Source organism: Lygodium microphyllum, chromosome 22, assembly GCF_053477565.2.
Source record: "Lygodium microphyllum isolate KBCC chromosome 22, Lygodium_microphyllum_v1.1.10, whole genome shotgun sequence".
Lineage (NCBI taxonomy): Eukaryota > Viridiplantae > Streptophyta > Polypodiopsida > Schizaeales > Lygodiaceae > Lygodium > Lygodium microphyllum.
In genome coordinates this window covers 84,094,579-84,114,604 of record NC_141156.1, presented here as the reverse complement: position 1 = coordinate 84,114,604, position 20,026 = coordinate 84,094,579, and positions in this window count along the sequence as shown.

The following is a 20,026-nucleotide window of genomic DNA, read 5'->3' as shown; positions in this document are numbered from 1 at the left end:
GATGTATGGTATGTCAATTCAGGTGCATCTAATCATATGACTAGTCATGTTGAATGGTTTGGAAAGATACAGGACTTACAAAACCTAGGTTATTTGTAGATGGGTGACGATTCATGCCACCCAAATTCACACATTGGAAAGGTTCCCTTGTCCTTTTATGATGGCTAGACAAAGATTCTGACAAATGTATTACATGTGCCATCAATCACAAAGAATCTAGTATCTGTTGGCCAAATGGTAGAGCAAGGGTTGCAGGTCTGATTCAATGCAAAAGGTTGTTTTGTAGAAGACTTTAATGATAAGTGCAGGTTGGTTGCAAAAGAAAGTAGAGTTGGCCGAATGTTTACTTTAGATGCTAGAATTCCTGCAATTGATGCTACTATGTTTGCTAAAGGAAAAGGAGTAGTTCCAGATATTGAAATATGGCATAAACGTATTGGATATACAAATGTGCAAAGGCTGAAATTAATGCAATCCAGAGGATTGGTTACAGGGTTGCCTTCTTTTAGAGTTGCAGAATTGCATAAAGTCTGTGAAGCATGCTAGTTTGGTAAGCAGGCGAGACAACCCTTCTCGCATGATAGAGAAGTGAGTAGAAATATACTTGATGTAGTACATATAGATGTTTGGGGGCCTACACAAAATGTATCTCTTGGTGGCGCCAAATACTTTGTCACATTTATTAATGATTGTTCAAGGAAGCTATGGGTATACTTTATGAAGGAAAAGAGTGATGTGTTTGAGCACTTCAAATCTTTTAAGGTAGTTGTTGAAACAGAAACATGCTTAAAAGTGAAGTGCTTGAGATCAAATGGAGGAGGAGAGTACCTCTCTAATGAGTTTAGTGGCTTCTTGAGGACTCATAGGATAAAGAGGCAATTTACTTGCGGGTATACCCCACAGCAAAATGGTGTTGCAGAAAGAAAAAATAGGCATATTGCAGAAGTTGCACATGCATTAATGGCTGAAAAGAATATGCCCAAACATTTTTGGTCTGAGGCTGTCCATAATGCTGTCTACATTATGAATATAACTCCCACAACTACAGTTCACGGGATGACTCCTGAAGAATGCTTTATTGGCAAGAAGCCCGATGTACTGCACTTGAAGGTATTTGGATGTGTTGCATACGTTCATGTGCCAGATGAGCTACAGAAGAAGCTTGATCCAAAGGCAGAAAAATGTGTTTTTATTGGATACTCTTTAGAGCAGAAAGGGTATCGTTGTTATAACCCTGTCACAAGTGAGTTCAGAGTGAGAAGGGATGTTATCTTTGCTGAGATGGAAAGTTGGTATACACCTGCTGGTGATGTTTTGGATGATGATAATGATCAGGGTAGCTATGCACAAAAAGATAAACAAGAATCACGAAGTCTTAGTGGACTAGAAATATCATCTGGTACTACACCTACAATGGGCCCTTGGTCTGGGAGAATAAGGAGTAGCCCCACATCTTCAGGTGGATCTATAAGTGTTGCACGGAAGGACAAAGGAAAGAAGAAAGTGTTGGATGGTAATGATGCATCTACAAGTCATTTGGGATTTGATGGAGATTCTAGTGGTTCGGAGATTTTGGATGATGAGCTTAACTTGCTCATGGGAATGGAAGGAATGAGATTGTGCACTCGGAAGAAGGTGATCACATCCTGTCGAGAAGATCAGGCCATGAAATTAGCCATGGAAGCTTGGTGCAAGTTGAGAGAAGAGAAAGAAACCCTGGATTGACTAAAAGTAACCCTTTTTCACGAACTGCTAAAATGTCTAAGATTTTGCCATTTCTTCTTCAAATCTTCTCCAAGAACCTCTAGAATTAGTTCCAACTTACTACAGAGAATCCTAACTAGTGAGTTTGAATTGTACCAAGTCTTGTAACCAAATCTTGAACTCCAATTACCTTGTATGGTACTAGAAACCAAATCTAAGCTTGAAAATGACCTTGCCAATGGATAAAAAGCAAGGTTGTGATACTATTGAAATGAACTTAGCATGCCTTGAATTAAAATGGCAAGAAAATCAAGAAACAACACACAAGACAATTAGCCATAGCCCTTTCATAGCTAAAGCTTGTACTAAACTACATCACAATGAATCCATAGCTAGATTGAATCAAGAAACAATGAGAATCACAATGAGGTTGATGCAAAAAATCCACCTCTTACAATGGTGGACATTGAGTATTCAGCCTCAATGTTGGTGGGGAAGGTAGAAACCCTCAAGCTCCAAAAAATGGAGAAAATTAACAAATGAGTAAAAGATGTGTTACATTGGCACCTTCCTGTCTTTTACATTCTAGCTTAAAATAAGCTAGTTCCCTAAACTAAAGGGTATGAAATTTCTTTCATTACAAATAATAGCTAAATTTTATGTTACTTATCAATATTAGGATATATTATTCAAGGACACATAATTATTTTAGAGAACAACCAAATAATACTTAAATTTTTTGTCAAAAAGATTTAATCCATTATTAGAATTTCCTTCTTGTGTGTCTAGTCACAGTTATTTACTACTCGATCAAAAAGCTTTCAATCAAATCTTTTTCATCAAAAGATTTTATATTCAAATATACATGGATTATTTGGCATAACTTCAAATAATGGTATAATATCCATTTAGGAATTGTTATTTATGCTAAATAATGCTCCTTAGAAATCCAAAGGCTATACCTCAACAATGCATTTCATGGCTTAGCTCTGCATTTATAATTAGAGGGACTTTGGAGTTATTTCACCCTTCAAATCACTTCATGAGATACTTTTATATAGTTAGTTATACCCATGCTTTAAAATGTGTAATGTGGAAGTCTATCAAGATTTCACATTTTGTTAACAAATTTACTTATTCAACAATTCTCACACATGAATTTGGTTGTTTTGAATCTCAATTTTTTTTTCCCTTTGAACTACATAATAATGACATTACATCCAGGAAGCTAGCATGTCAATTTTTAGAAAAGTTTTATTCAAGAAAGTGGAGTAGAAGCTTTTGGCAAATAGTAAGAAACTATATTTGTAAAAGCAACTCAATCAACTTGATGGCTTACACTAAGATCTAAGATTCTATAAATCCCGTAAAGATGTTATGATACAATAGCTCCTTTAAGTCCTATATGATTAATAATGTTAAGAGTGAAATTTTTCATGAGTATCAAAACTATTATTTTCAATATTATCATGGTTTGAAATGAGAGTTTGTTTATATTTATCAAAACTACCATTTTCCATGTTAATATCAAAAATAGTTTGAAATTTTTGAGGATATACCATTAGCGTTGGCATAAGAATATTGCCCTTAGATCTATTAGATATGCTCAATGCCCCACCCTCGTAAGGTGCAACCAATGATCCATGGTGCTCAAAGTTGTAAGGCCCCCATTATGAGGAGAAGCCATGTGTGAGCACGAACATTGGGTGGATTCTGACTTGTATATTAGATGAGGTCCATATGATCGGATGGCAAAAAAGTGACCTTTGTAGATCTAGCCTTTGGGTTAGATGGAGTATTTATGCTAATAGCGACTCGAGGCACAATGCATTGAGTTGCAGATCTGATGGCCACAAAAGTGGCCCCTAGCTAGGGGGTCTTAAGGGGGCCAATGGCCCCTCTGATAGGGATCTAGAGAGCGACAATAAAGGAAATATTCCTTGGAATATTCCCTAATTGACAAGAGAAGGTTCAAATATGGTCAGACATGCCGACCACACTACCTTCCTAGGCTATAAAAGGATGACCCCTCTAAAGCCATCATCAATCTATCTTCCACCCAATCAAAGTTCTTCTAGCTACCCTAAGCTCTTCGCCTTTTCAGGATCGCCATCTAAACTTCACAGTGGAAGCACACAAGTGGACGGAGACATCTTTATATGAATTTGTCTAAAATTTAAGTAGACTTTATTCTTCTCATATTTGTTGTGTGTTCTCTACTCCTTGCTCAGATTCTGTTTGACGTGCCATGTAACTTCTACATGGTATCAAAGCCCAAGGGGCTTTGAGGAGTGAAGAGTATGTGAGAGACAAGGGCTTCAACAACAAAGAGAGGAAATGTCATCCTACTACTATATCAAGTAGCGATACTAGCACATCAGGTGTGGTGGCATTGTTGTACCGGTAATTCAACACTGAGGATTCGTCCACCAACCTTCAACAAAGGCAAGTTAGATGGGACAAACTATACTTTGTGAAATCGCAAATATCCTTGATTCTTATGAGCTTCTAGAGATGGCGTTGGGAAGACTAACCCAAAACCATAACCCACCCCCAACCCATCAAATTCGAGTATTATGATTCCTCTAAATGCAGATCTTCTACGAGCTTGGAAACAAAGGAATGCAGATGCACTGTGTGCCTTAGTTACAAGCTATTCTGACAGTGTTTTGACCTGATTCAGCATACAACCAACGCATCAAAGATAATGAGTCAATCTAAAAAAAACACAAAAAGAACTCAATATAGGAAAATATAATTATTTCTCTTGTAGCTATTTAGGCAAATTATGAAAGCCACTTATATATAACTATTATATAGTATCGATATGTGGACTTGGCAGCAACAAAGGTCAATATCTTCCTCATCTTCTTCACTAATCACTCCAAAGCTTCTCATATATGCAATGGTTGTAGGGAGCTTCAACTCTAACATATCTAGAAGGGATATAGACAACCCATTGAGGGGAATTAAAACAAAGTGATCAACAAGCTTTATGGAATAAAATCGAGATTACCTTGAGAAAAAATTTGTCACAACTAGAAAAAATGAACTTGGAGCATCAAAACTAAGAAAAATGAAATTTCTTTGTACACAAAATAAGCATAATTTATAATAAGATCCATCACCTACAAATAGGTAGCCCGCTCAGTGAATACCAAGCTTTATGGATGTATTCTTCATAGCAAAAGGCAAACTATAAACTTGCATATTTTTCATAATAGGAGCAGAGGAGCAAGATTTGGATTACCTTGAAAAAAAAATGGCTCAAGCAACAAAAATGAAGTTGGAGCATCAAAATCAAGAAAAATGAAATTACTTTGCATACTAAATAAGCATAGTTTTATAAAGAGATCCCTAACCTATAAATAGATGGCCCCCTCAATGAATCAAAAAAACATTATCAATAAAGCCATATCTAGATCCTCGTCCAATCATGTCCACAAATGGACAACTGGTCCATGATTAATAATGTCTACTTTTACTAGAGTTCTCATTATGCTCAAAAAGAAAAATACCAAATATGTGGTCCCTTCACATCATGTATCCAAAATGAACATCCACTTCCACTTCTTCATATGCCCTTCAAATCTTCCATTCACTAGTGCACGGTTCCCATCTCATTGAACAATAGCCAAAATAAAACTCTCAAGTCTTTGATTTTTGCATTTTATGCATCGAGGAAGGGCAAGCATAAATTTTAAATCAATTTGCTTAAGGGAAGGTTGATGCATCATCATATGTTGATTTCTGTCCATCCCAAGCACACGAATGTAGACATAATACATGTGCTTGTAGGCCAAGAAGGGTTTACTTTCCAACTCTCTCTTTTGAAAGTCAGGACATGTATAGAAGGGCTCGGGATTGACATGCACCTCATACAAATGCTCTGACATAACATAAAATATAACTTTCTCATTTTCCACCACTACTTTCTCTTCCATGATAACTACATCCAATGCCTCAGCCAATGCAATTTTTCTTTCTGCATCCTTAGAAATACCATGTCTCCATTTTTTGCTTCGCTTGCCACTTGAAGATGTAAGTGGTCCTATCCCATGGGTTGTAGTATTTTTGGGGTAAGTGGAATGCCAATATGCTTGAATGCAAAACCTCCTTTAATAAGAATTGAAATCTCCTCTGCAGCAGAAGCATTGGTGTCCTTATCAATTGACCAAATCCTTGGTCTCAAGGGCACATGCTTAACTTTTTTATCAACATCCCATGTATGCTCCACATCATGACTACAAAACCAGAACCATTGTGCAATAGGCTTACCTTGAAATTCCCTCTCTAACCAAAATGAAGGGCATAATAACCCAAGTGATCTACTTTCTATCACATTGCAGCACTTCTTTCTATTTATAACACCAAAAAAAATCTGTTTGCAATGAACGGGCATTCTACAAATGGCCCACAAACTTCTATGTGTTTCCTCCTCTAAGACAATATTAGTGGGAGATCCATTTCAATTGGCACTGCATGCACCTCATGGTCCAAGCCTACTTCTATAGGTTGGTCATTTCTATTTTGAAAATTTATCTTGCGTGGTGGTCCTTTTTGTTTTCTATCCCTTGACTCCATTGCATAGCCAGGTTTATGAGAGCCATAACCATCTAGAGCTCTTATTTTCCTTTGAACTATTTCTTTGTTCCCAGAAATGAAAGGCTCTCCATACATGGGGGTGCCAAGAATTGCTCCTTGAACTGTTCGAGCTATGAATGCAGGTGAAGGGGTGTTTCTTGCAACCACCCTATTAATAAGAGCACCCATGTCGGGACCACTTCCAAAGTATCTTCTAGTTGTGAAGGCCAATTGCCTTGAACATTGAATATATGAGTTGATCAAGTAAGTGACGCATGCATCATATGAACCAATTTTCTTCTTTCCATGCTCCCCTACCAACCAACTTGCATGCACACTCTCAGAAAGATTTGTGTTGGGAATACAAGCCCTCTCCCAAGGACTCAAGGAAGCCTGCAACCCAATAAAAAAGTCAACAATTCCTCTTACATGTCTATTTTGTTCTCGTACTTGGGTACTCCCACCCCAATGATATTAGTACATGTCCATGTAACAAATAGAAACAAATAAAGGCATTTACATGTGTAGTACTACCCCAATGGTCTATCCTTTTCTCCCACCATTTGATACATCTCTTCAATGCTACTACACTATCTCGAGGTAGTCCTACTTGCTGCCATCAATTTTGTATAGTTGTGGCATTCCTCTTGCCCTCTTCAATGGATTTTGAAAGGTGCCATCTCTCACATAAATTCAAGTGATGCTTCCGAAGGTTTGAAGGCACATATTTTGTTGTGTGCTTTTGTAAGCTTTGTTCCCAGTGAAACAAACATGATCTCTCTCTTCCTTCCAACACATTCTCAGGTCCCCCATCAAAAACAGTGCGAATCGCCATCCAATTTGCACTTGCTTCATTCACCACAAAATCTGCAAAGTCTGCAGGAGGGTGTCCACATTCGAGCATCACATTATTAAGGCATCTCCAAAACAGAATTTGTGTTTTTGTATCCTCTTCCTTTGTATCACAAATAGCAATCACCATGATCCCCTTCAAGCTACAATAAAAAATGCAGTGATTAGCAACTAAACATATCAACGAAAATTGATAACAAGTAAGGTTCCCAAATGAACCATGGATCATACACAGAACAAGACATTGTTGCCCAATCATCTATTCTATGTGTAAAGTCAAAGTGAACCCAAGACTTGCAAAGGTCTCCATTTCCTGAGCCTCGCATTCGATTTACCAATTCCACTCCAAAGCCAGGCCCTTTAGTAGACATCTTGAAAATGTAACTTTTTCCACCCACCCCTCCTTGCCCTAGAAATTTGCTACCATGAAAAAAAGGAAAATTCAAAGACAATTTTCAATGTTGTAGTGTAACAAGAGCACATGTAAAACCCAACCTAGGCCATGAAATTTTCATGTTCCAAAAGTTTGGCATCGCCGATAAACAAAGCATTTTGGAAAGGATGAGCCCTTCTCAAAGATGGTGGGCTGAAATAGAGTATGAAATTGAAGGCAAAAGTAACCATGGCAATGATCCATGGTACAAGAACCCATGTTTGGTAATATTGCTTTTGGTGTGGAAGGTAAAAAATTTGGTATAGTATTTTAGTTTTCAGCATAACAAATTATGGCATCTTGAATTTAACCATAACTAAGAATTGTGTATTGGTTTTTTATTTAGGATGACTATAACTCTTCCATACTCAAAGAGGAGGCCCGCCTCAAGGGGCTTGCATTGCCAGAGGCAAATTATGAGGCAAAAAGAAAACAATTCATAAACAAATAGCAAGATAAATTAAGGGACAAAGGATACAAGTACCTTGGAATATCTAATCTTGCACATGGAGAGGATTTCTTTTCTATTTTGTTTCCATTGAATTGGGATGAAAAGAACATGATGGCTATTACCAAGGACAAATTCTATGCCATTTATAGTGCTAATATTTCTACGAATAGGTTTTTTTTTTCTCATGGTCTAATGTTCTCTTATTTTTTGGAATTGAACTTAATTTGTTTCAACAACATTGAAGTTATTTTTTGTTTAATAACCAATATATTAGGAAAAGGGAGATTTTACTTCTCATGGCTGTCACAAATTCAAGGACTCCACTATGACACACTTTGCGGATGTAAGGAGATTTCGCAACTACATGAAGCAAGAGGTGTATTGCTTTCATATGATTGGAGAATGCTCCTTATTGATCAGGAGCTTACAAGTTGATGGCACTGAGATTCCAAGAGGCTTTGATGTTTTTTTAAAAGGCCAAATACTTTTACATATTTTAAAAGCATTTGCAAATACTTTTGGTGAGATGAAGAATGTTGGAGACTCTGGGAAGGTTCCAGAGCTCACACAATCAAGTAAGAGGTCATGTACAGGTATTTCTAATATAAAGAAATCATATTTTCTAAATAGCATATGTACAAACGTATTCTAACTTAAGGGTGCTTTTGTTGTTTGTTCTTATGTTTTTGGAAAAGATGGTTGCATAGTCTACAGGAAAGTGGGGTGCTAGAAAGCCTCCCTCCTCTAGTGGAGGAGGGAGCATTGATTGAGAGCGGTCTGTCGGAATGGAAAATGCGTGTTTGTCCATGGTGGATAGACTATCCATTAGATGACATTCCACGGCAAGACATTGAATTCAAAGAGAGTAATTACTTTGAGAGCCAAGCATAGTAAATGTGTGGTAACTCTTGCTCTTAGCTATTTATTTTAGTAATACTTTCCTTATATGCAGGGTTCTTGGAACAAAATAGAGTAATTTCTATGCACAAAAAAGAGGATGAAGGAAATGGTACTTTCTAAAAATGTATTTTTTTAACATGAAAGTTATCATAACTTTTTAGACTTGTGTGTTTTCTTAACTTTGTTGTTTTTGCAAATTAGAAATGTCCAATACAATAGACATGGTCCCTCCTCATGTTGTGGGAATAAAGACGACTTGGCATGGCAAAGGGTACATTGGATGGAGTGCAAAGTTTTAGTTTGATCCAAGTAGCCTTGTTTCTAATTTGCATGAATATAATATTGTATTTTTTTGACTTCACACTACTTAGGTACCATTAGTGATGCAATTGTTGATACTACAGTGAAGAAAAAGTCCATAAGAAAATGAAAGGATATCCCCATGATAGATGATGCATTGGAGCATGGCAAGGGTAAGCCAATTTACATGAATGATAGAGTTTAGGGTTTTCATTTGACGAGTCAATTTATTAAAGTATTACTTTATTGGCTATACATTGCCTGTGTAATATAAGTGAATCAAATGAGGTTGGTACAACGAAATCAAGGTCTGAACACAAAGACAAAGTTGTTTCATTGGATGAAGAAATAGAAGGTGAATCAAGTATCATTTTTTGGATTATTGGAGTCATGTTAAAAGTATATTTTTTCTATCTTTTTAAAGATAATGTAAATTTTAAACATTAAACACTAAATAATTTGCTTTCTTTCCTAATTTTCTTTACAAATTTAGGCCAAAAAGATGGTTTTGATATGCATAGCATTTGGAAAGAAATGGTAAAAAGTAAGGGTCACTTTGAGGGATCTTTGCAACATACTACACCTTCTCGGGCTATGTCATTCATGAGTCAGTTCATCAAAGCCTATACAAGAGTCTTGTAGACGTCCCGCTATACACAAGATAGGTATGTAGGTTTCTAGCTTTACATTCTATACTTAACATTTATCCAACATCAACATTTGTAAGTAAAGTTTATTTTGATGATAGGATTTCAATACCAAACTATCGTAGATGCTCTGTTGGTAGACGTGACATCGATCGGCGATTTTTCATTGGATGGGTATATTTTTCACCACCCTCTATATACATATCTATTGTAATGGTTGCTTAAGCTCTGTTATTATGTTTCGATTTTAGCATTCAGCGCTTCATGGAGGGAAATACCATCAACTCTTACTAGCGTGATGGTGTCCCATCATATGAGGTTGCTAAGTTGTTGTTTGCAGATTTTCCTACATCTTTGCTTGTTGTTGGCCTTGAGGGAGAAGGTATATGTGCTTGCATTAGTTTAGTTTATAAACTCATGTGATATTGCATGGTCTTATATATCTTTACATTTGAAAGGGATTCTTGAATGGAATACATTTTCTAGTGCACTTGTCAAAGGTGTCATGGACCTAGCCCATAGATTCTTAGCAGATGAGGGGTTCTTGGTGAACTTTGGGACTTGCACAACACTTTGGAAAAGTTCTTAGAGGAGCTCGTGCCATTGGATTGAAGCTCCATCGCACATGGACTCTCATGTGTGAGGGTGGATATAGACACCCTAATACTCGAGAGGAGGTAAGTGTGTTGGAGACAAACCTATAACTTTTTAAAATAAAAGTTTAATAGGTAACAAGATGATTGTATATTTCTAGGTCATGGACCTTACTATTGGCTTGTTTTATCGAGGGATGTGTATCTCTTCATATGATAGAGAGGTTGGCGAGAGGGTTAGCCCATACATGTTTCCTGCCTCTCGTATCTTCCTCTTTGAGACAGACCTCCAAGGCACATCATTTGAGCACACTTATGTGGATGGTGTAGAGGTTCGAGGGGGTGCAAAAGATCACTGGCTTTTTATAGGTATGTTATACACTCTTAGACTAGTTTATAATTTGCATTGAGATACATCATGCTTTTGTTATGGATGTCACCAAATGGTTTCTTTTGGAGGTGGCTCCTTGCTACATTCATAAACAATCTCAACTATGTGCTAGATATTTTTTCAAGTTGTGGCAGCCTTGGTAGATCATGCACAGAGATGCATCATTTTTGCATGTGCCTTGAGGGTGGTTTTAGCCTCTACAACTAGTGCTTGGTTGATGTGGCATGCGGACTCACCCTAGTGACGATGATGTGGCATGTGGACTGCACCCTAGTGACGATGATGATTTCACATGATTTGTAGTTACATTATTTTTAATATGATGCCTTGTATTGGTAGTGCATGCCACAGGGCTTGATGATACTTGGGAATGATGTATGACTCTATGGATTTTGGATCTCACTTAAATTGGGATTACTTCATAAAAGTATAAAATGATGCTAAAATTTTATGCTTTAGAAGCAGTTGCATACCTATTTTTTGTTGGAGATCAAAGCATTCAAGAGTTCACGATTAGTTTACAATTCCACGTCCTAACATAATTGATCTAATTAGTTTGCAATTACAAAATAATTAAACTCAAAGCGATAACATAATCAAACAAAAAGCTCCATAAAATAACCAAAAAAATCCAAGTGATGACCAAAAAGCTTCAAGAAGCACCTAAAAAGCTCCAAATGAAGAGCTTGCTAAATAATAGTACTCAAGTTGGGCCAAGAATGTAGTTTACTTGTTGTGTGGGGGTGGACATTGAGAGGAGATGTTAGATATGCTCAATGCCCTACCCTCGTAAGGTGCCACCAATGATCCATGGTGCTCAAAGTTGTAATGCCCCCATTATGAGGAGAATCCATGTGGGAGCATAAACATTGGGTGGGTCTTAATTTGTATCTCAAATAAGGTCTATGTGACTAAATAGCAAAAAGATTACCTTTGTGGATCTAGCATTTGGGTTAGATAGAGTAGTTATGTTGGTAGCAACTCAAGGCACAATGCATCAAGTTGCAGGGTGTGGGAGTTATTAGGGATCCCTATTTTGGGATCCAAGGGCCACAGAAGAGGCCCCTGGCTGGGGGGGTCTCAAAGGGGCCATCGGTCCCCCTAATGGGGGTCCAAGGGCCATGCCCCCAATCCCCGACAGTAATGGGAATATTTCTTGGAATATTCCTTGGCTGATTATGAAAGGTTCATAATATGGTCGGCTAGACTACCTTCCCATGCTATAAAAGTAAGACCCCTCTAAAGCCATCATCAATCTATCTTTCACCCAATCAACAGCTACCCTAAGCTATTCGCCTATCACCTATCTAGATCACAATCTAAGCTTCACAGTGGAAGTGCATGGGTGGAGAGAGCCATCTTTGTATTAGTTCGTTTGAATTTTAAGCAATCTTTGTTCTTCTCTTCTTCTTTTTTTGTTATCTACTCCTTGCTTAAATTCTATTCACTATGCCGTGTAATTTCTACAAGATCTACCTTTGGAAGTTCAAATGCGAACAAGGTCTCATACACAAGTACTTTTTACTTTGATTGGACAAGGATATTTTATCCATATAAGCATGCTAGTGTGTGTTGGGCTTTAAGAATTAGGAGTACTATTAGTTCTCTTGCTCATATATTCTTATCGCTTATCAACATTGATTACATTTCTAGCGTTCTTTATGTTCACAATCTATGTACATACTACATGTGTGGTTGTCTATGAGAGAGACCTTTGATCCTCCTCCCTCCTTCAACAAGGGTATTAATGCACATTCATCATCCCGTTGAGAGCTATTTCATATTTAGCCACTCTTTTTTAGGTTACTCAATAAATTCATCCATCGATGAGCTCTAATATGTTAGTGAGTTGAACCAACCTTTAGACACTCTAAAGGCTTTGTAATAGATTTTGTAAATCCATGTAGATTTGTATTTTGTAAGTTAATGTAGATTCTAGAAGTGTTTCAAAATCTAGTACTAAATGTTTCCATTTCTAGCCACTATTTTTGGTCTCTATTAATGTATTTTGCAATTGTGGGCTTGAACATTGCACTCTTTGCTAGTAGTGCTTAGTTTGTAACAATCACTTGTATGCATATTTGAGGTTTGTTTAGGAGCATTTGCAGTAATCATGTGTAGCAACATGGTAATTTATTTGGTATACTATCTAGTAATAATAAATTGGATGGGACCAACTATCCCGTGTGCAAATTCATGATGAAGAATTTACTAGCAAATAACTTGTGCATAAGCATGTTGGTGTATGTTTCTAGGGATCAGTATAAATGCACATAATGTTGCTTCTAGTTTTATTGCTTCCTCTTAAGGAGATGGATCTATTGATAGAGGGCTAATATTTGGTTTCATTTCAAAGTAGAGCTTCTCAACAAAGTGCACCTTATGCAACAAGATGAACTTTTTCAAATGCAAAAGATGCATAGGGGCATGCTTTGATATCTTTCTCATGTAAAAGGTAGGTTATATCTCATCCATTTGTGCAAGTCTACAAAGGAAGAATGGGATAAACTTGCCTCTCTTTACCAATTTTATGATGACTTTTGTGTTGCTTATCTATACAAATCTTTATGAAGAGTGTATAAGCGAAGGATAATATATGGATGGCTATTCCCTCGCATAAAGGATTTAAGAGAAAATATTAACACTAATGAAATCACATCATATGCTATTATTACTTCTATTGTACTCCATGGTTTGCATCAAAGTTTGTTATTATTGGTTTTTATTCTTTTGCTAATCTTCTAGCACTCTTGTTAGAATAGCAAAAATCTAATTGGTTCTTTAAAAGTGATGCTTAAAAGCACATCACTTCAAAAAAGAAGTTGTTTACTATTTTTTGAGATGTACTTTTGTAGTGGGAAGGTTGCATATGTTCATGATGCATCTTATGTCATAAAAGGTATCAATAATTTAGATTTGACATCATATAGTGGATGAATATTTGCTCTTGCACACATGTAGCTAGTAGAGAGTTGGGATCTAAAATATTTTCTTTTTTGTTAAGTGCTTATTAAGGTTGGTTTGGAGTCAAATTTTCATGTCATTGTTGTGCAATGTATGAGAGCCAAGATTCCTATTCACTTGTGTTTTTTGGTGCTTTCTTTCATGGCCTTCACAAACTTGATATGTATGAGCAAAGTAACAATATGCATGAAGATTGAATGGCTACTTCTACTTTGTATTTATTTTGTGATAATGAGTTATTACAAGCTCAGTTTGGTCACTTTAATTTCCCTTTTCTAATACACTTACACATCAAAGTATGGTTCATGATTTGCCTCATGTGCAAATTTATCTTAAGCATTTATGCAATAAATCTACACTTTGGAAAGGTTGCCTTCATGTAGGTTATGTTAACCATTTATGCAATAGATTATAATTTAGAAATGCCAATTTAATTTCCCTTCTCTTATAGACATTCCACATCCAAAGATGGTTCATGATATTCCTCTTATGTAGGTTTATCTTAAGCATGTATATAAGGGATGTATAATTTGGAAAGATGTAGTGTTTACCCTTTTTAGCACTATATGATCTACAAAAAATTTATAGCTTGTGCATAGTGATTTACGTGGTACAAATTGGGCTTTTGCTTACTAGAGAATCAATATTTCATTATCTTTATTGCTAAGATTTCTTGATTTTGTTGGGTTCTTAGCTTAAAGGGTAATCAAGTGTATTTCCTGCTTTCCACATGTTTCTTCCTTTAGCTGAAAAATGCTAGAGAACATAAGCTTATGAAATTGCATGGGGAAAATAAAACATTAGATGAGTCCTCAAACTTTTTGCAATCTTGTGGAATTACATATCATTTTCTATTCCTTTAACACCACAAAAATGGTTGAACAACATAATCACACTTAAATGGAAATTGGGAAAATGTATGCTTAAAAGCAAGGACTTTTCTTATTGATTTTGGCTTCAAATTAGGGATGCAAACTATAGACAATCATTGTCCAGTTAAATCATCGAAATCAATTTGAGTATTTAAGTGGCATGGACTCAAAAAGTGCACTTACTAGAACTCATATGTAAGTGTTTAAAGGTTTGGTAATGTAAGCATATGCCAACACATCAAAGACATAAGCTTAATCTTATAAAGATATCATTATGAGTTGTAGTAATAAAAATAAGGTCTACCCAACTGTGTTCCTTTTAGAGAAGATCACTTGAAACCAGGGATTTTATTTTCATCAGTATGCATCTCAACCTTTGTTTTAATATAAACAAATACCTTCTAATGGGCTCAATGATGTATTATGCACATTATGATATTTGTTTAGCTTAACCGATGATGCTTTAGAGCTTCTACAAGTTGATGTGTAGCCAACTAGCATGGCTAGAAATCCAAACATTCAACCATCAAAGCACTTCAAATTTTGATCATGTTTTGCCACATTGAACTAGAAAGTTTGGAGAATGCATTGTGAGAGGAAATTGTTGAGAATCTTGAAGTACAACATCCACCTAGATGAGTGGTTGAGACTTTGGTGTTATGCAAAAGAAACTCATTTGATTCTAGCACATGCTCAATTTTCTACCAACAATGCTTATGCACGTTTGTTTTATGTTGCTCTTATTGCAACATCCATAATTGAGAAACTATGATCTCATTATGATGCACTAAAATATCAATGTTGGTTTCCGACTATGTTGAGTTGGATTCCATTGAGAAAGATGGTACATGGGAGTTACATAATTGTCTTGTAGGAAAGAGAGAAATTGGTACAAAGTAGGTGTCTAAGGTCAAGGATAGAGTAAATGGATCCATCAAGTGATACAAGGATTGACTAGTTGCCAAATGTTCTATACTATGGAAGGGATTTGAGTATGTTTAACCAACCATTCATACTATTTTTTAATTAGCTAAAAGTACATATGTTCATCTACATCAAGTGGATATCAAAACTAATAGTGATTTGAAGAGAATTTATATATACTAAAGCTTCTTGGCTTGATTAAGCATAATGTATGGAAATTACATAAAGCACTTTAGTGGCCGAAACAAACTCCTTGTGCTTGGTAACAAAAGAGCGTGCTTACTTGGTCTATTTCAAGTTTCAAAATAGTACACTTTATGTCCTTTGAGATTGGGTTGATTAGCTCATTGTGAATCCTTATGTGGATGGTTTCCTCATAAATGGTATGGGTAAAATTTCAACATTTATTGCAAGTTTGAAGCATGCATAGTATGTCATAGTTTTTGGTCTCTTGCACTATTATTTGGTTATACACTTACTCACGAAGTAGTTAGCTCTCACAGTGTAGGTATATCAAGAAGGGGTTGAGAAGTTTCTTCAACACTATGAAATCTAGCATAATTGGTGATGTAGGAGATCCTTTGGGCATTTCCATTTATTGACAAGTTGTGGGTTGCTTATGTGTGACTCTACAATATGATGTTCTTCAATTGAGAAAATTTATGTATTGTCAAAGCACTCAACATTGGAAATCCATATAAGGGAGTCCTTTTCTCCTCAAAGAACCCCATTGTCCTACACTTTTCTATGGAATCCATCTTCATTATGCTTGAATTTTGGCATAGAAAATTACTTGGAAGATGTTATTATACCCATATATCAAGTAATTGTAATAAGTTTTGCTTGGTGATTCATTCATTTCATGGATCGATAAGGAGAAAACTATAGTATCAAACTAGGAAATCGATTGCAATGCACCTTGCTTAGTTATAATGGTAAAACTTTCTATTGAAGAAACTTGGCATTAATCTTGACATTATGCAATCTTCACCTATAATTATACATTTAGGGTGCTTTGGTGGTTGCATAAAAACCCATATTTCATACACTTACATGCATGTTGAGGTACATGATCATCATGTCAAGGAAAAGCTACATATAGGTGAGTTAGTCTAAACTGATGTAGTTGTTCTAATGAAGTGGAAAAGAGACACTTTTTTTCAAGAGAGAATGTGTAAAAAATAGTCTAGCCACACTAGCATGAGTATGAGATGTAAGAGGATTATTTTTTTAATCATTCATTGAATACTAGAAATCCTCTTCATCTCCAACCTTCTCTTCTTTAACTTCCATGGCTTCTTCTTCTTTCTCTCTAATCTTCCTATCCTTCTCTCTCCATTTCTAGTATTTCTCTCTCCTCTTAGTCTTCTTCCTTACAAGTGGTATCAAAGCTTATGCTTTTGATCCATTTGATTTCTCCATTTTTCCATATCCATTCTCCTATTTTACTTCAAAAAAATCCAATGCAACAAGTCCATCAAACACATGGCAAGGACTAGCAGACCTTCTACCTATAGCTGTGACCATCTTTAAAGGCTTTAGTAGGATTTTGGAACAAATTTGGTAGTGCTAAGGCTAAAATATTAGCACGTCATGCATCAATTTCAAGCCAATTTGATAGGTACTTTGGTAAAATGGGGATTGTAGCAACTAGAGAAGACTAAAACCACAATTTCTTTTTTGAGTGACTTCTTATTTTCCTTCAAGCTTTCATGAAAGTTGAGGCAAAAGATCTCCAATTTTCTCTTTGATCTTCCACCATTGTCAACTCTGAACTTTAAGGGAGCCTTCTTGGCATCATAAGGAAGTCATTAAGCAAATTATGAGCCACGTGGGCTACCAAGACTTCAAGGGCAGTTTGCACTAGATTTTCAACCTCCTCTTATCCCACAAAATCATCCTATGATTCTTAGCTATTGTTCTTATTCTTTTGTCTATCCATTAGCATCTACCAAGGTTCATATTTGAGCAAGAGCAAGCCTCATCTCTCTCCTATAAGCTCCTTCTTCTCTTCAAAACCCTAGCCATGGTAGTCATGAAAGGTTGGATTAGTAAATTTCAAATATCAAATAACTCTATTTAAAAACATAGAAATGACAAGAAAAAAGAGAATGGAAGACAAAATTATCTCAAAATGAAGAGGTAGGTAGAGTTGGTGGAAACACTTCACATATTGTTTAATGCATTAGAACAATTTGTTGAAAGAAAATTTCCAAAAATAGTGTCAATTAAGCACAAAACGAGGGAACAAATAACTTAAATATTATTGATATTTCAATATGAGGCAATCACACAATGCTACATAAGGTTTAACTCTTAATCAAGAACCTATGATGTGTTTTTCTCATTTAAGCATGTTATAATGGTGGCACAACCTTGGAAAACCTTAATGGTAACAACAATCTAAAAGGACATAAATGGTATTAGCTAAGAATATTATAATCATCCAAACTTCCTAGATAATATAAGGATCATCATGCTAATGTAATATGCTTGCTATTGTTTTCTTGATTGTCAAAGAAATCATGATAATATAATTGTGTTGTCTTGATATTAAATATCAATATAAGGATCATCATGCTAATGTAATATGCTTGCTATTGTTTTCTTGATTGTCAAAGAATCATGGTAATATAATCGTGTTGTCTTTATATTAAATCTCAATATAAGGATCATCATGCTAATGTAATATGCTTGCTATTGTTTTCTTGATTGTCAAAGAAATCATGGTAATATAATCATGTTGTCTTTATATTAAATATCAATATGCAAAAACTATAGTTCTCATGGTGGCCTATTAAAAGTAAACTATATTTATCATGATGGTTTGATAATAGTAATAAATATCTATTTAGAACCATAATTACATAAATGATAAATGTATGATATTCAACCGAATATATTTAGAAGTTGGCCACTCAAAAACATAGAATTATCATCAAGCATCATACTTAACAAATTAAATAAACACATCTATCAAGACCATACAATGTACCTTCAAATGATCAATGCCGTAAAAATCATAAACACTAGATTAATGCAATGTAAAAAGTATATGATTAATTGTGTCTCTTACAATACCAATCACATTGAATACATTATAGATGGAGGTGAAGGTTTTTCTATGGTTATAAAGTATGATAGGTAAACTTTATCTTTAATGTCAAACAAGTTGTGGAATTTAAAAACCCTTCAAATTTTCATGGAAGAGGGTTTTAAAGGTGGGGCTACTTAAATTATGTTCTTTGAAATATCATTTGTAACCGTAATAAAGCTAGAAAGATTAAAGATGAAGATTTTCACATACCTCATCTTTGAAACCCTCTTTCAAAAATTTTGAAAGGGCCATTATACAACTTTTTCTTGTTTTTTGACATAAATCTTGGTTTTCTATGAACATAGATCGACCTAACCATTGATCTTTTGGACTATCGCCTACTCAATTTTGACTTGCCCATAAAGTTGGTGCCGGAAGTTAACTCACCATAATGAATGTGTTAACCATTGAAAACTTATAGCTTTATTGAAGTAAAGGCTTAAAATGCAACTCTATGGTAGATTCCTTAACTAATTGTTCACCTAACTAAGAGAGTCAATCGTATAATCTTACACTAGGTCTAATGTTCATCAAACAAAAGAAAAAATGTAAGATTAAATTAAGGTTTTTCGTCGTTAATGTAAAAATGGCATTTAATCATCAAAACATAGAAAGAATGTTGTTTTATGTTCTCGTGATCTTAAACGTTTTGTGTGTATACAATGCACAATTTCATAGGTGGGCATATGTTTAGACATATGGTTAAACACCAACTTTTCACTAAAAGTTCCTAGACTTTAAGGCCTAGGAATATTCATAGCATATGAGCATGTTGAGTAAGCGTGTGTGAGTACATGCATGCTTGCATGTATGTGTGTATAGATAAATGTTTACATGTGCGTATCCACACACCTAAAGCGTGTGTCCGTGCATGTGTGCATGAGCGCATGTGTACGTGTGTACAAGTAAATGTTTGCATGTGCACATCCACACACCTAAGAGACAATAATATATACTAGCGTTCCGCACGCACTTTGCATGCACAAAACGCAAGGCTGCTTCGCGGCAACTTCGCTACCTCGAAGCGGCAAGCAAGTGCTATCGCACGCCAACTTCACTCAACAATCCATTTCTCATCTTTCTCTCTCCTCTTTTTCCTCTCTCTCTCTCTCTCTCTCTCTCTCTCTCTCTCTCTCTCTCTTTGCTTGCCTTCTATTTTAGTTTATTTTTTATGCTCTCTTGGTTCTCTCTCTCTCTCTTTTTTCTCTCCCCGCTTTTCTTCTCTCTCCCTTCTTTTATTCTCTTCTCTTTTCCTTCTCTCTCCCTCTCCTCTTTTTTCTGTTTTTTTCTTCTTCTTCTCTCTCTCTCTTCATT